The sequence below is a fragment of the Bos taurus genome, chromosome 1, assembly GCF_002263795.3.
Source record: "Bos taurus isolate L1 Dominette 01449 registration number 42190680 breed Hereford chromosome 1, ARS-UCD2.0, whole genome shotgun sequence".
NCBI classification, from domain to species: domain Eukaryota; kingdom Metazoa; phylum Chordata; class Mammalia; order Artiodactyla; family Bovidae; genus Bos; species Bos taurus.
This window is the reverse complement of record NC_037328.1, coordinates 62,722,767-62,738,379: the sequence shown is the minus strand read 5'-3', so window position 1 is coordinate 62,738,379 and position 15,613 is coordinate 62,722,767.

The window sequence follows — 15,613 nt, the reverse complement described above, 5'->3', positions numbered from 1 at the left end:
AAGAGTGGCTGCTGCTGCTAAGTCACTTCAGTCGTGTCCGACTCTGCGACCCCTGAAACGGCAGCCCACCAGGCTCCCCCGTCCCTGGGATTCTCCAGGCAAGAACACTGGAGTGGGTTGCCATTTCCTTCTCCAATGCATGAAAGTGAAAAGTGAAAGTGAAGTCGCTCAGTCGTGTCCAACTGTTCGCGACCCCACAGACTGCAGCCCACCAGGCTCCTCCATCCCTGGGATTTTTCCAGGTGAGAGTACTGGAATGGGGTGCCATTGTGGGGCACTGCATAAATACTGCTTTCATGAGGTGTGTGTGTTAGTCGCTCAGCTCTGTCTGACTCTTTGAGACCCCATGTATTGTAGTCCCCCAGGCTCCTTTGTCCATGGGATTTTCCAGGTAAGAATACTGGAGTGGATTGCCATTTTCTTCTCCATGGGATCTTCCTGACTCAGAAATCGAACCTGGGTCTCCCATATTCCAGGCAGATTCTTTGCCACCTGAGCCACCAGGGAAGCCCTTAATGTGGTATGCTTAGAGAAATCAAGAGTGTCATTTCTCTCCCTGAGTATAGCCGCTCTATCATGGGATATGTATACTTGAATTCTTAATACACTTCTTATTCTCCCTTTGCACCTGAGAGATCAGCTTCAGTAACATGGCCTCCTGGGGGCCGAAGGAGAAACACCATTCTTTGTTATCCTCCTGGATCTTTTTCATAAGAGCTTATACACAGAAGAATTTAATTTTCCCAGCATTATTAGCCCTAGCAACTGTCTCAAACAGCATCCTGAGTCCTTACAAGCAAGTTAGGAAGATTCCAACACCAAGAGTACAGCATGTAGGGTGTCCACGAGGGAATATCTGATGAAGTCAGATACTTGGAAACCTCTCACCAGTTGCCTGTGCACCCTACATCATGCAGTAGTTCCCAGAATCATCCAGGGACCCAGGGGGTGAGAGGAAAGGAAAAGAAAATAAATCTGTACTTGAGAATGTATTCTAGGTTATTTTTTACACCTGGGGTTTTAACCTGGGATTAATAGTCTATTGAACCACAACTCCCCATTTTTGCCTGGATTCCAATTACCTGTGGCCTTGGGCATACCCAATGCTCTTTTAGGTGTGAAGTTTTAAGCAAAAAGGTACTCTGTTCTTTGGTAAAACTGGTGGAAGCACTGAAAAGGGGGCACTAAAATATGTGTGGAAAGAATAGCATTAAATTAGAGGCTGCATACCATACAACTGTCAAAGGAGCCACATACAGGACTTAGAATGTTGTTGTTGTTCACTCTCCCAGTCCTTGTGCCCCATGAACTGCAGCACGCCAGGCTTCTCTGTCGCTCACCATCTCCTAAAGTTTGCCCAAGTTTATGTCTGTTGCATCGGTGATGCCATCCAACCATCTCATCCACTGACACCCTCTTCTCCTTAGCATATACATACAGTGTAAAAGATGTTACACACCTCTTCCATCCTGGCAGGCATTAAAGAAATTGGTTTGCTTTTGCTTCCTCATAGGTTTTATTCACTTGGCCCTTGTGAGGTAAACCCTGATTTTAATCAGCACACATTATACAAAGCCACTCACATAGAGTAAGAGATTAAGAGCAAACCATCTCACCTCAGGCAACTACTTTGTTCATGAAGACCATACGCATTAACCTTTCCTGACCCTTCTTTCCTTTTGGTGACCTCCAGATTTCTTGGCTCTTCTTGTCTACTTGGACATAAGGCAAGCCTAAGCTCCTTCCTTGCATTAACCTCTCTCAGCTTGCCTGTTAAAAAAGGCACTACTGTACTGCTCTGCTGGGAAAGTAAGTTAAAAAAAAAAAGAAAGCAATGTTGAGGAATGTATCAAAAGCCCAAGGTGATGGTACTAAAATACATTGCTGACATTCTGGAAATCTCTTCCTGTCAGAGAGATGAGAGATGTTTTTTGGACTCTGGGACGTATTCCTTTGCAATGTTTGAGATTCTCAAAAGAAGACATAAACTTTATTGTGGCTTTCTTGACATAGCCAACACAACATTATGACCCAATTATTAACACATATCTGCTTGTAGCATTAATCCTTGTGTAACTGAGTTGGCCTAAATGTTTCTTCAGGTTTTTCCATGTTATGGAAAAACCCAACAAATGCTTAGGCCAACCCAATATAATCAAAGGCTGCCATTAGTGATCAATAACTGCTGAGATCCACCCAGCTGCTTGCTGGATTCATACCTCAGTTTCCTCACCTATAAAATGAGGATTATAATTGCTCTTGGCTCTTAGTGAGAAGTAGATGAGTGAATCCTCCAGCAGGTTCATCTACTTCTATTATTTTCCTTCCTCTGCCACCCAGCTTTTTGTGTTCCTCAGTCATTTCCTTCCCTCCCACTCCTAATAAACATATTTTCTAGCTTTCATTTTTTATAAAGCCTTAGGTTTCATCCCCATCAGCACTTTACCAGTTGTTCAGAACTTAGTTGACCCCTTTTCCTTATTTCATATTATTCACTAATTATAAAAATATCTAAATCAGGAAAAAATATTTTCATTTAAGGGATAAATAGATCTCTTGTTCTCATCAGTAGGTTTAGCATTCTTTGAACACTATTTTTATCTTTAGAAAAATATGTGCAGAGTGCCATCTCCAGTTCCTTTATAAAAAATATGCATTTTAATGACAATTGTAAAAATTTTACCTTTAATATGAGTAACTATAAAAAGTATTAACATAAAAATGTGTTTTCACAAATGATCCTATAAGCGTTTCCTCTGTTGTTGATTAATTTGAAATCGTGAGTCTTCCCTGGTGTCTCAGATGCTAAATAGTCTGCCTGCAATGCAGGAGACCCAGGTTTGATCCCTGGGTTGGGACGATCCCCTGGAGAAGGGAATGGCAACCCACTCCAGTATTCTTGCCTGGAGAATTCCATGGACAAAGGAGCCTAGTGGGCTACATTCTATGAGGTCACAGAAAGTAGTACAGGATTGAATGAATATTACTTCATTATTAAAATTTTATCATGGACAGTTTTAGTAGTAAGTTTGATTGAGACCTCTGTTGACAGAGATATCCTTAAAACATGACTGAACTCCTAGGGGTCAATGATTTAATATTGCTCTAGCTGGCAGTAATGTGTTTCTTGGTAGAACATGAATGATCAAGCATGAATATGTGGAACAATTTTAAAGTGTAATTGTCTGTAAAGACTCAAGGCTACCCAGTTATTTTATACTCACTATTTTCTCTTCTTAGCAATTCTCTACAGCATAAGAAAACTGAACTAAAATACTGTGTGTATTTTATTCTTACCAGGCTACCTCCATGGTGTGAACCTAGGGGAATGAGCATGTAGGGCTATCTTTTGCGGTCATAGTAAATTAGCTGAAAATAGGTATTTACTCTACTTTATGTAGATTGATCTGAATGAAACATTTTTGTTGAATTAAGATGATGTCTATACTTGGTAAGTAAATGTTCCATTATATTTTATTCTTTTATATCTATTGGATTACTAAGTGTCTCTTTTGAAATGAAATGAACTGGTTAACATTCATTTATTTATTCAGGTGATAATTGAGTGCCCAATGTATGACAAGACCTCTCCTATACCTTGAAGCTACAAAGATGAAAATGACATAGTCTACATTTTAATATAGTGAAAGGCAGACATATAAGCTAACAAATGTTTAAAACATTTTTAAGTACACTGATGTATACAGAACACAGTTTTAAGGAAGAAGTTGTCAATTAAATATACAGCAGTATTGTTTAAAGGAGTGATTCTTCAATTTAGTTGTCAAAGTCATGATTACCTGAACAACGAGAGGAAAGGAGAAGCAAGTCATTTTAGAAGGAGGAAAAAAAAATCTTCTAAAAGCATGAAATAGTATGGAACTTGAAATTAGGTTTTGTAGGACATGGGAAGAGATAAGGTTACAAGCAAGTGGTCTTACACCACATGGAGCACCATTTAAGGGCCTGATTTTGGAGAGTATTATCTAGTGGTTGTATTTAAAGATGAAGAGTGAATTAGAGACGTTATAGAAATAATTGCTGTCTCAATGTAACCTAGGAGAAACTGTAGAAGACAGGAGTGATCAGAGTTATTGATAGAGGGGTAGATTCAAGAGATTTATAGCAGAGGTTACAAAAAACCTGGAACTTAGTTGGAGATGAGGAATAATGGGTAGGAGGAGGATGAATTGGTGGTATCATAGGCTGTGTGGTTTGGATAATGTAATGGACACTGTTGTCAATAATTGAAAAAAGGAATACATAAGTGGGGAATGATGAGTTCTCTTTGTTGCATAACAAATTATCTTCAGTTTTAGCATCTTAAAATAACAAGTTTATATTGTCTCACCTTTTCTTTGAGTCAGGAATTTGGAAGCAGCTTAGATGAGTGGTTATAACTCAGGATCTTTCATGATTGCTTCACAATGTTGGATAAGAATTGCAGTCATCTGAAGGCCTGACTGAAGTTAGAGCATCTGTTTCTAAGATGATTCACCCTCGTGGCTTTTGGCAGGTGGCTGGCGTGATTCTCCATAGGGCTCTTTAAGTGTCCTCACAACATGGCAGTTGGTTCTTCTCAGAGCACATGATCCAAGGGACATCACGGAAGAAGACATGTCTTTCATGATTCAGCCTATAAGCCACATATGCCATTTTGGCACAGTCCTAGTGGTTACACAGGTCAGCACAATTTGATCTGGGAGAGAATGTCAAGACAGTGTGAATAGTAGGAGGACGACACAGGCATGGGTCATAGGACTGCCTTGGAGGCTGGCTACCAGAAACCATATTGAGTTTAAGTGTTAGGAAGTAGTAAGCTCCGTAAGTAGTAAGCAATCAGGTAGTGGGTCAGAAATGCAGGAGAGAGTTCAGTCTAATAAAAATAATGTTTAGAGGTATGACAGGGACAAAAACATAACATTCTGCAGTGTCTACATTCAAACGTTTGTCATGGGCAATCATTGTATTAAGTTTTAGATGGAGGGGTCAGGGAGTGAGGAGCATAGCCAGAGAAGAATTGCCCTGAAATTAAAAGTGGTTGAGTTTCACATGGTGGAAATAAAGATTAGATAGCAAGAATACATCACATTTGGTAATTATGACATTGTTCATGACCTTTACCAGTGAATTAGAGAACTAGAAAACTAATGAGGGAATATGAAAAGAAAGTGAAGTGGAATCAGTAAGTAGCAATTATATTTTCAAAGTCTTGGCTGAGAAAGGAGGAGAAGAGGGAGCTATGGCAGAAAGATGAACTGCAAAGAGATCATATATGTGATGAGAACAAGCTGAGGATGTAGGGAGAGGAAGACTGAACATTTAGGAAATACAAAAGGTAACTGAAAGAGCAGGATCCCAGAAGAGAGAGACTTTCACAGCAAGAATCCAGGTAGAAGGCTTACTTCAAATTTGCATTAAAGTTTCCTTTTCTGAGGAGGTCAATGTGTCTGCAGAAATATGAAACAGTTGTGATTGTTCATGGTGGAGATAGAAATTTTCTCTGGTAAGTATGAGTTCTTATCCGTGTGAGGTTGAGAGCAGAAATGGAGTGGAGGACCTAAGAAAATCAGTAGTTTCAATTAATCTTGTGGAGAGGGAAAATGGGTGACCACACCAGGATGGCAAAGCCCTCCCAGGTCTCCACTGAGTTTGAAGATCATAAATATATGATGGCACCAATGGGTACCTTTGAACTTTAAAATATGGAGTTTATACAACTAGGTAAAAGAGAAGCCATGCTGTTTTGTGATTAAAATAAACTGTGGAACTGATTGTCTTAATTTAAATTCAGTTCTGCTACTTAAAGTTTTGCATGTGTGTGTATGCTCCATCGTGTCAGATTCTTTGTGATCCTTATGGACTGTAGCCCTGCCAGGCTCCTCTGTCCATGAAATTCTCCGGGCAAGAGTACTGTATTGGGTTGTCATTTCCTTCTCTGAAGATCTTCCCAACCCAGGGATCAAACCTGGGTCTCCTGGTCTCCTTGCATTGACAGGCAGATTCTTTTTTTTTTTTTTTTTGTGGATTTTCTTTTTTTTAAATTTTATTTTATTTTTAAACTTTACATAATTGTATTAGACCACTGAGCCACCTGGGAAGCCCTAGAGCTTACCTCTGTAAGACTGTGTTGTTTACCTTATAAAATTTTTGTGAGGATCAAGTAAATTAATATTTGTAAAGCATTAAGAAAATCAAACAGTACCTAGTCAACACTCAATACAAAGTAATTATTTTTATGAATGTTATTGTATCTTGCCTCTCTTAAAAATTTGCTTCCAAATATTTGTTTCTCTTATTTTAATAAAAGTACAGTTTGGCTTCAAGCATTTTTAGATACAAGTGTGAATTGTCTTGGAAGATGAGTAACCTGATTGTATAGATCAAGATGTTTCATGTTAAGTACTGAAATGCAGTGACTAGTCACTAAATCAGCAGCCAAACCCACCACGTGATACAAGATAGTATAGATAACCAATAAACAAACACCTTCTATGCTTCTTAACTTGCCCCTGCTTTTTGCAATGATTTGTCCAGATAAAGGGTCCAGACTCCAAATCATTATGGCTATTAACCTATACCTTATTTTTCCCCAAATCTGTTAAAATTCTCTTTACTTTTTTTTAAATTGGAGTATAATTACTTTACAGTGTTGTGTTAGTTTCTGCTGTACAACAAAATGAATCAGCAACATGTATACATATATCCCCTTCCTCTTGAGTCTCCCTCCCACGACCCCCCATGCTACCCCTCTAGGTCTTCACAGAGCACCTAGCTGAGTTTCCTGTGCTATATATCAGCTTCCCAGCTGTTTGCACATATTTTTTTTAAATATTTTCTTTATGGAGATCCTTCTATTAATACCATGGGCTTTTTCATCCTTAAATTAAGTGTTAATATGTACATCACTGTAATGCTCAGAAAAAAATTCTTTTGCAGTTGTCTTTCAATCCGCCAGAAAGTTCAGGAAAAGCCGGATGACACGTAGAATTGAATTGCAAGTCTTTAGCGTCTCATGCCAATGTTTTTCTTCATGATTGTGGTCAAAATAAAATTTGTTTACCTTTTTTATTCTGATGGAAAAGAGATTTTTCTGAATTGATGTACTTTCAGTTCTGCTGCTGTGAAATGCAGCAGTTGGTATAAATGCAGTTTAGAACATTCTAGAAAGATTAGTACATTTCCAGAATGGAGCATGGCATGATTGGTGTAGGAGATAGTGCAGCCCAATATTTCCAAGAACATGATGTCTTCTGTGTGAAATGGACTACAACCCTGTACTTCATTTTGGACTTATCTGGACATTAGATTTTGCCTTGGTGATGAATTTTCTTATCAACTTCTTAAGCAAAGAAAATGAGAAAATTAACAACAGATTTCAGGGAGTGATTTTTGAAGTTCTACTAAACTTCAACTTTGGATTGCAACTTTTGCAAAATAAATCAGAAGTGTTGAAAAGAATTACTAGCATGTGAATTCAGCTTTTATATGGGAAACTACTGGATTGTGTAGTTAATTTTACATGTGTATCAGTGGAAACTGTAGAGGACTTCAGAGATCAGCTAAACCTTAAAAATGAAATCGTAACTCCAGAGTGGAAAAATGCTTACAAAAGATCACAGGTAATTGTTTCTGTAATCTAGGTTTATTATCATGGAATACACATTTGTGTCAAATGATATGCAGTCATTGAAATATTTTGTTGTTCAGTCACTAAGTCATGTTTGACTCTCTGAGGCCCATTAGGCTGCAGCATGCCAGGCTTCCCTGTCCTTCACTATCTCCCTCAGTTTGCTCAAACTTAGGTCCATTGAGTTGATGATACCTTCCAACCATCTCATCCTCTGTTGTTCCTTCACCTCCTGTCCTCAATCTTTCCCAGCATCAGGGTCTTTTCCAGTGACTCAGCTCTTTGCATCAGGTGACCAATTCAGTCCTTCCAATGAATATTCAGGGTTGATTTCCTTTCGGACTGACTGGTTTTATCTCCTTGCTGTCCAAGGGACTTTCAAGAGTCTTCTCCAGCACCACAGTTTGAAATCATCAATTCTTCAGCACTCAACCTTCTTTATGGTCCAGTTCTCACATCCTTACCTGACTACTGGGAAAACTATAGCTTTGACTGTATGGACCTTTGTGGACAAAATGTCTTTGCATTTTAATACACTGTCTAGATGTGTCATAGCTTTTCTCCAAAGGAGCAAATGTCTTTTAATTTCATAGTTTCAGTCACGGTCCAAAGCAATAGTATTTTAGTCAGTCATTAAAAAACAAACAAACAAAAAAAAACGTGAGATGTGACTGCTCAGCTTGTCAGAGTGATCCTCAGGCTGGGTAAGCCTATTGGTGCACATTTGTATTTTGGAGTGAGCACTGTGGATTTATCTGCTTGCCCACAGTGTGCTATACTTGGTACAGCACTGCGCTTCTGATGGCTTACATTGATCTCTTGATTCTGTGGTTAATTACGATATACTTTGCAGCACATCCCCAAAGTTACAAGGCTCAGAGGATTAGTCTGTAGTTTTCTGCAGCATTAGCAGGACCACCTGTCTTGAAGACATAATCTGTTTTTTCTAGTGTGTGAATTTTCTTATATTTTAGGAGATTTGATGTACAGCCATAGCAGTCAGAGATGGAGAGAGGCAACTACGATAAGGCAGAATCATAAAAGGAAAAAGAGTTCTAATTCCAGATCAACTTGAGCAAAATATTTCTGTCTGAACCTGTGTCTTCATCTTCATTTATTAAAAGAAGACAATATCTCTTGTTGCCAACATCATAGTATTGTGTTACACATGAACTTTGGAATAGGCATGAATCAAAATGAATCAAAATATTACTTTAAAATACTTACAGGAAGAGAATGAGGTACAAGTTGAGAAGGAAAAGAAAGAAGTGAGATGTTAGCAATTAAAGTCAAAGACTTGGGAGGGAGATGAGGCATGGGAGTGAGAGAGAAGCTTTGGTTTTCCAGAAAAATAAAAGAAGACTGCATGAAGGGGAATAGAAATAAATAGAGTCGTGAAAGGATGAAGTGAAACACGGGGGCAGTGTTGAACTTCAACAAGTCCAATCCATAAATTTCAGCTGTTTCTGTGCAAAGTAACTACTAATGTCTGTACTTGATAATGCAGGTTCACAAAGATGATGTTGATCACTTGACAAAATGAGTACCCTCTCAGTGTTCCAAAAGCTCTTGTTGACTTGAATACAATGGACTCACAGACGTTATCTTAGTGGGCTGAACAGATCTCTTGACCATAACTGTCTTGCATCAATAGAAGCTCAGATAATCATTTTATTACCATAAACCTACAAATACTCTGGCAAAGTGTGCTCATCATTACAACATTGTTCTACTACTGTATTTATATGTCCCTGGAAAGGGGCATCTCATCTCTGGGGTCACCAGTAGCTGAACTGTTGCATACAGATTAAAGATAAAGGGCACTATAGTTTGAATAATTGACCGAAGAATTATTGGTTATTCAAGAGATGGTCTCTGCAAGGAAAGAGAAATATGTTTTTTCAGTACGTAGGCATAACAGAAAGGAAAGAATTATTGATTTGCTTTACTACCCTCATTTGAGAGAATAGATTTCAGAGAGGTAAGGGAAATTCACATGTAACTAGCTGTGTAGGTGAAACCCACAGCTAGAAGGGTGGATATGTAGAAGGGTGGATTTTCTATCCTCTTTGACTAGTATATATAACATTTGTGACTTTTGGAGCTAAAGCTCTTATCAGGGAAAGTGGGGGTAAAGCTGGGGTATAGGTTCAGATAACTGTTGAGTACATTTTGCCACAGTTTCCTAAAATTTCGCAATGGTTGAATGTCAGGCTATTTATTTTTTAAATGGATATGGTCCATATTTGGGAAGCATGTTTTTTTTGTCTTTAGCCCTCAAGTTAATGACTAAATCAATTGACTTTATTTTTATTTATTTTTTTTTTCAATTTTAATTTAAAAAAATTATACATGTGTTCCCCATCCTGAACCCTCCTCCCTCCTCCCTCCCCATACCATCCCTCTGGGTCGTCCCAGTGCACCAGCCCCAAGCATCCAGCATCGTGCATTGAACCTGGACTGGCATCTCGTTTCATACATGACATTTCACATGTTTCAATGCCATTCTCCCAAATCTTCCCACCCTCTCCCTCTCCCACAGAGTCCATAAGACTGTTCTATACATCAGTGTCTCTTTTGCTGTCTCGTATACAGGGTTATCGTTACCATCTTTCTAAATTCCATATATATGCGTTAGTATACTGTATTGGTGTTTGTCCTTCTGGCTTACTTCACTCTGTATAATAGGCTCCAGTTTCATCCACCTCATTAGAACTGATTCAAATGTATTCTTTTTAATGGCTGAGTAATACTCCATTGTGTATATGTACCACAGCTTTCTTATCCATTCATCTGCTGATGGACATCTAGGTTGTTTCCATGTCCTGGCTATTGTAAACAGTGCTGCGATGAACATTGAGGTACAGTGTGGAGATTCCTTAAAAAACTGGAAATAGAACTGCCTTGTGATCCAGCAATCCCACTGCTGGGCATACACACTGAGGAAACCAGAAGGGAAAGAGACACATGTACATTAATTGACTTTATAAATAATAATTTCTTTAGTATGATTTCACACCCATGGTAGATACTGAAGGAATGTATATTTATGGTAACATTATGATTTACTTATGGGTATAACATGTTTTACTGCTGGGATTACCATATTTGCTGATACAATGGAAGTTAACTCTTCAGGGTCATTTGTGGACAATCCCAAATGTCTGTCAACAAAATGGCTATTGGGTGGTTTACCCCACTGTTAAGGATTCATTTATTCCTTACCTCAAGTTATTTTTCAGAACATTAAGTCTTTGTTGCCTAAATTCCAGCAGAATACCATTTAGGGATAGCATTCTAAATAGAGAGATCAGTTAGTTCAGTCGCTCAGTCATGTCTGACTCTTTGCGACCCCATGGACTACAGCACGCCAAGCCCCCCTGTCTATCACCAACTCCTGGAGTTTACTCAAACTCATGTCCAGTGAGTCAGTGATGCCATCCAACCATCTCATCCTCCTGCCTTCAATCTTTCCCAGCATCAGGGTCTTTTCAAATGAGTCAGTTCTTCGCATCAGGTGGCCAAAGTATTGGAGTTTCAGCTTCAACATCAGTCCTTCCAATGAATATTCAGGACTGATGTCCTTTAGGATTGACTGGTTCAATCTCCTTGCAGTCCAAGGGACTCTCAAGAGTCTTCTCCAACACCATAGTTCAAAAGAGATAGAGGAAACTAATTTATATTACTGCATATATATTCTGAAGTGCAGTAGGTACTTAGAATTCCAGAATTTAACAGCTCCAGTTTTAAAGATTTGTGAATAACCCTAAGGCCTATTTCAAGGAATCATTTATAGATTTACCAAGGATAGGATTTGAAGCACATGCTAGGAGCCAGGTTCATGGAAGCAAATCACCAGCCCATCACCCAGGACCATGCTCCCACATGAATTCATGGTTCCCCATTACTCTGGACTCTGGACTTCTCACTAAGAGTCTGAAAAGGTCAATATACACTTTATGGAGAAAATAACATAATATTCCAGAGTTTGGAAATTAGAGAAAGTCTCAGAGGTAACTAATGAGAATAGCAGGGGTGAATTTTCTTTTTTTAAGGCACACTGATTTCATTATCCTATGTCAACTCCTCTATAACTTTGAGGGCTTTCTGCATAGGATTTAAGCTAGAGTATCAAATGAATATCTAATGATAACTTTTTTAGTATGGACAAGCTGTGATTTGTATCCATGTCTGACCTCCAAACCCAGATGTCTTATTACACTGTGTGACTCAGTTTTGCCACACCGTGTTCTGCATATCACATTCAGGAGTTTGGTTCTCTCCCAAGCTCAAGTTCTAAAACCCTGCTTACCCTTCTACATCCAGAGATCCGGAGGTCTTAGTGAAAGAGTACTTAGCTACTCTAAGAATCAACTCTTCTTTCTCCCTGAAAACATGGTGCCCCTTGGGATGAGACTTCTTAGTGAAACCTGGTAAAAGGTAAAGAAAATCTGGGTGTCTGGGATGTTAATATTTTATTTCTCAAAGATTAGACAGCTTTCTTTAAAAAAAAAATATTATTTGCACCCCTCTTAGTTGCGGCACATGAGAGCATGTGGGATTTTTAGTTGCACCATGTGAGACTTCGTTCACTTGACAGAGATCGAACCCAGGTTCCTTGCATGGAGAATGAGGAGTTTTTGTCATTGAACTATCAGGGAAATCCTGATTAGACAGTTTTCTAAACCTAAGACTCTGGCTCTTGGAAAGTCCAAGTGGGCTCTCTGGTTTATTCTGAATGTTGCTTTTGTGGAAGCCCCAGGTCACTATTAAAAACACACTTCCTGGAGAACAGCTGGGTATCTCCCAAATCCCACAGGCTTCTCTACACTTAGGCTGAGAAAGAAGCTGCTAATGGAGTTTAAAAGGTTACCTTCATTAACTAAAAATAAATTTCAAGTGAATGGCCTTCCTTCAAAGCAGGAGCGTTCAGAATAGGCATATGTTAAAATGAAAGACAGATAATGAGTCGTTATGATGTTTTCCTAGTGTGTTTTCCCCTTTTCTGTTCACAAATGTCTGCCACCTCTGAATCCTCTCTAGAATCTGATTAGACTTCAGAGCCTTCATAATGTCTGAAGATGAGCTCAGAGCAATTTCCTGCAACTTTTCTGCCACGGTAAATCATTTATTGGGACGAATGTTTTACAAAGCCTGGCAAGAGAGAACTCATGAAAAATAAATATGGTAAAATACACGATGCTGTCCTGCAGCAATCTTCAAGGCTTCATCGCATTTAAAGTCTGCATGGCGTTGAAGCAGTTAGAACATTTTCCCTCGTTTGGTATCACTGTGGCCAGTTGAACTCAATTAATATGTGGTGCCACTGAAGCGAAAAGCCTGCAACTTGTTTCTTTACATATCATTCACTGTTTTGTGGCCACAGATTTCTTGGTCTGATTTAGGGGCAGAAAGTTGGTCATCACAATAGGGAGTAAGCCTGGCCAGGTGGGTAGATCCATTTTCACTCCTTTCTTCTGAAAATAAAACAAGCAAGGAAGGAAAGCAAGCGAAGAACCTTACCTTGGAGGTCATTAAGCATTATTTTTAAGAAATATAGGTAGAATAAAATGCACATTATGCAAATTCAAATTTAAAAGTTCTTTAAAAATCATTTATTTTTTTCCAGTAGGCAAAGTTACATGAATATAGTCTTTTCAATGAAACTTTTTTTGCAACTAAGTATTCCAACTTTTTCCCCTATACTGATAAAGTGGCACAATAACTATTACAAATAAAGACAAACAAAAAACAACAATACTAGGAACCAGGACAACTTTGGTCCCCAATTGTATCAACTCTACCTGTATTTTCTCTTGGCTTTGTTAGAAACTCTTTGTTAGATACATTCTGGTATCAGAAGGTGAAATGAAGGGTGAAGGAAATAATAATAATACAGCCTCTAGTATGTTTCAGATACATCCCATTACCTTGTGTAGTTTAGTCTGTATAACCAGATGTCAGAATTGGTAATATTATTTCCATTTTACTTATAAAGAAACTGAGACTAAATAATGTACTTGAGATCTTTTAATTAGCAAAGAGTGAAACAAGTTTCAAATCACCTGTGTCTGATTTCTGAAAACTAATTGAGATGAAATCTTAGAGGCATTCCAAGTCTAGACAACTGAAAGTAAAAAAAATGGAAATGTGTCTCAAGTCCAGAGAAGCAAGTTCTTCATGTTGGGAGACAAACAGGGGGACAGAAACAATGGAAGTGAGATTCAAAATGGAGAAGACCTTTGGTCCTTGGCTATTATACCCAAAGAAGCTAAATTAGAGGAAGAACCTAAATCTTTCTTATGGATGACATGCTTTCAACACCATCTTGATGTGCATGATTAAATCTCTCCGGTGCTCTCCTTTGGGAATTTGTGCAGATTCTCAGATGATGCTTTGTGTCAAGAGGAGGAATTCAGAATGTTTATGATTATCCTTTCATTTGCAGAAGCATTTAGTAGATTGAATTAATAACTCTTTTCTATACCTCTACTTGCCAAAGAATGCTCAAACTACTGCACGCTAGTAAAGTAATGCTTAAAATTCTCCAAACCAGGCTTCAGCAACACGTGAACTGTGAACTTCCAGATATTCAAGCTGGTTTTAGAAAAGGCAGAGGAACCAGAGATCAAATTACCAACATCCGCTGGATCATCGAAAAAGCAAGAGAGTTCCAGAAAAATATCTATTACTGCTTTATTGACTATGCCAAAGCCTTTGACTGTGTGGATCACAATAAACTGTGGAAAATTCTGAAAGAGATGGGAATACCAGACCACCTGACCTGCCTCTTGAGAAACCTATATGCAGGTCAGGAAGCAACAGTTAGAACTGGACATGGAACAACAGACTGGTCCCAAATAGGAAAAGGAGTATGTCAAGGCTGTATATTGTCACCCTGCTTATTTAATTTCTATGCAGAGTACATCATGAGAAATGCCGGGCTGGAGGAAGCACAAGTTGGAATCAAGATTGCTGGGAGAAATATCAGTAACCTCAGATATGCAAATGACACCACCCTTATGGCAGAGCCTCTTGATGAAACTGAAAGAGGAGGGTGAAAACGTTGGCTTAAAGCTCAACATTCAGAAAACTAAGATTATGGCATCCGGTCCCATCACTTCATGGCAAATAGATGGGGAAACAGTGGAAACAGTGTCAGACTTTATTTTTTTTGGCCTCCAAAATCACTGCAGATGGTGATTGCAGCCATGAAATTTAAAAATGCTTACTCCTTGGAAGGAAAGTTATGACCAACCTCGACAGCATATTCAAAAGCAGAGACATTACTTTGCCAACAAAGGTCCATCTAGTCAAGGCTATGGTTTTTCCAGTGGTCATGTATGGGTGTGAGAGTTGGACTGTGAAGAAAGCTGAGCACCGAAGAATTGATGCTTTTGAACTGTGGTGTTGGAGAAGACTTTTGAGAGTCCCTTGGGCTGCAAGGAGATCCAACCAGTCCATCCTAAAGGAGATCAGTCCTGGGTGTGCATTGGAAGGACTCATGTTGAAGCTGAAACTCCAGTACTTTGGCCACCTCATGTGAAGAGTTGACTCATTAGAAAAGACCCTGATGCTGGGAAAGATTGAGGGCAGAAGGAGAAGGGGACGATAGAGGATGAGATGGTTGGATGGCATCACTGACTCAATGGACATGGTTTTAAGTGGACTTCGGGAGTTGGTGATGGACAGGGAGGCTTGGCGTGCTGCGATTCATGGGGTCACAAAGAGTCGGACATGACTGAGCAACTGAACTGATACCTCTTCTCCCTCACTCCACCTAGTCCATCTACTGCACTGCTGTATGTTAATCCAAGGGGATCTTCATATCCAGTAAATCACTATTTGATTCAAGAATATCTGTGATTCATCTGGGTTTTCAAGGCTTTCTAAGATATATCCATGCTTTAGCTCTCCAGTTACATTTCTGACTTCTCCCCAGCATGTATGTATACTCTTTGGCCCAGCCACATTCTCATCACT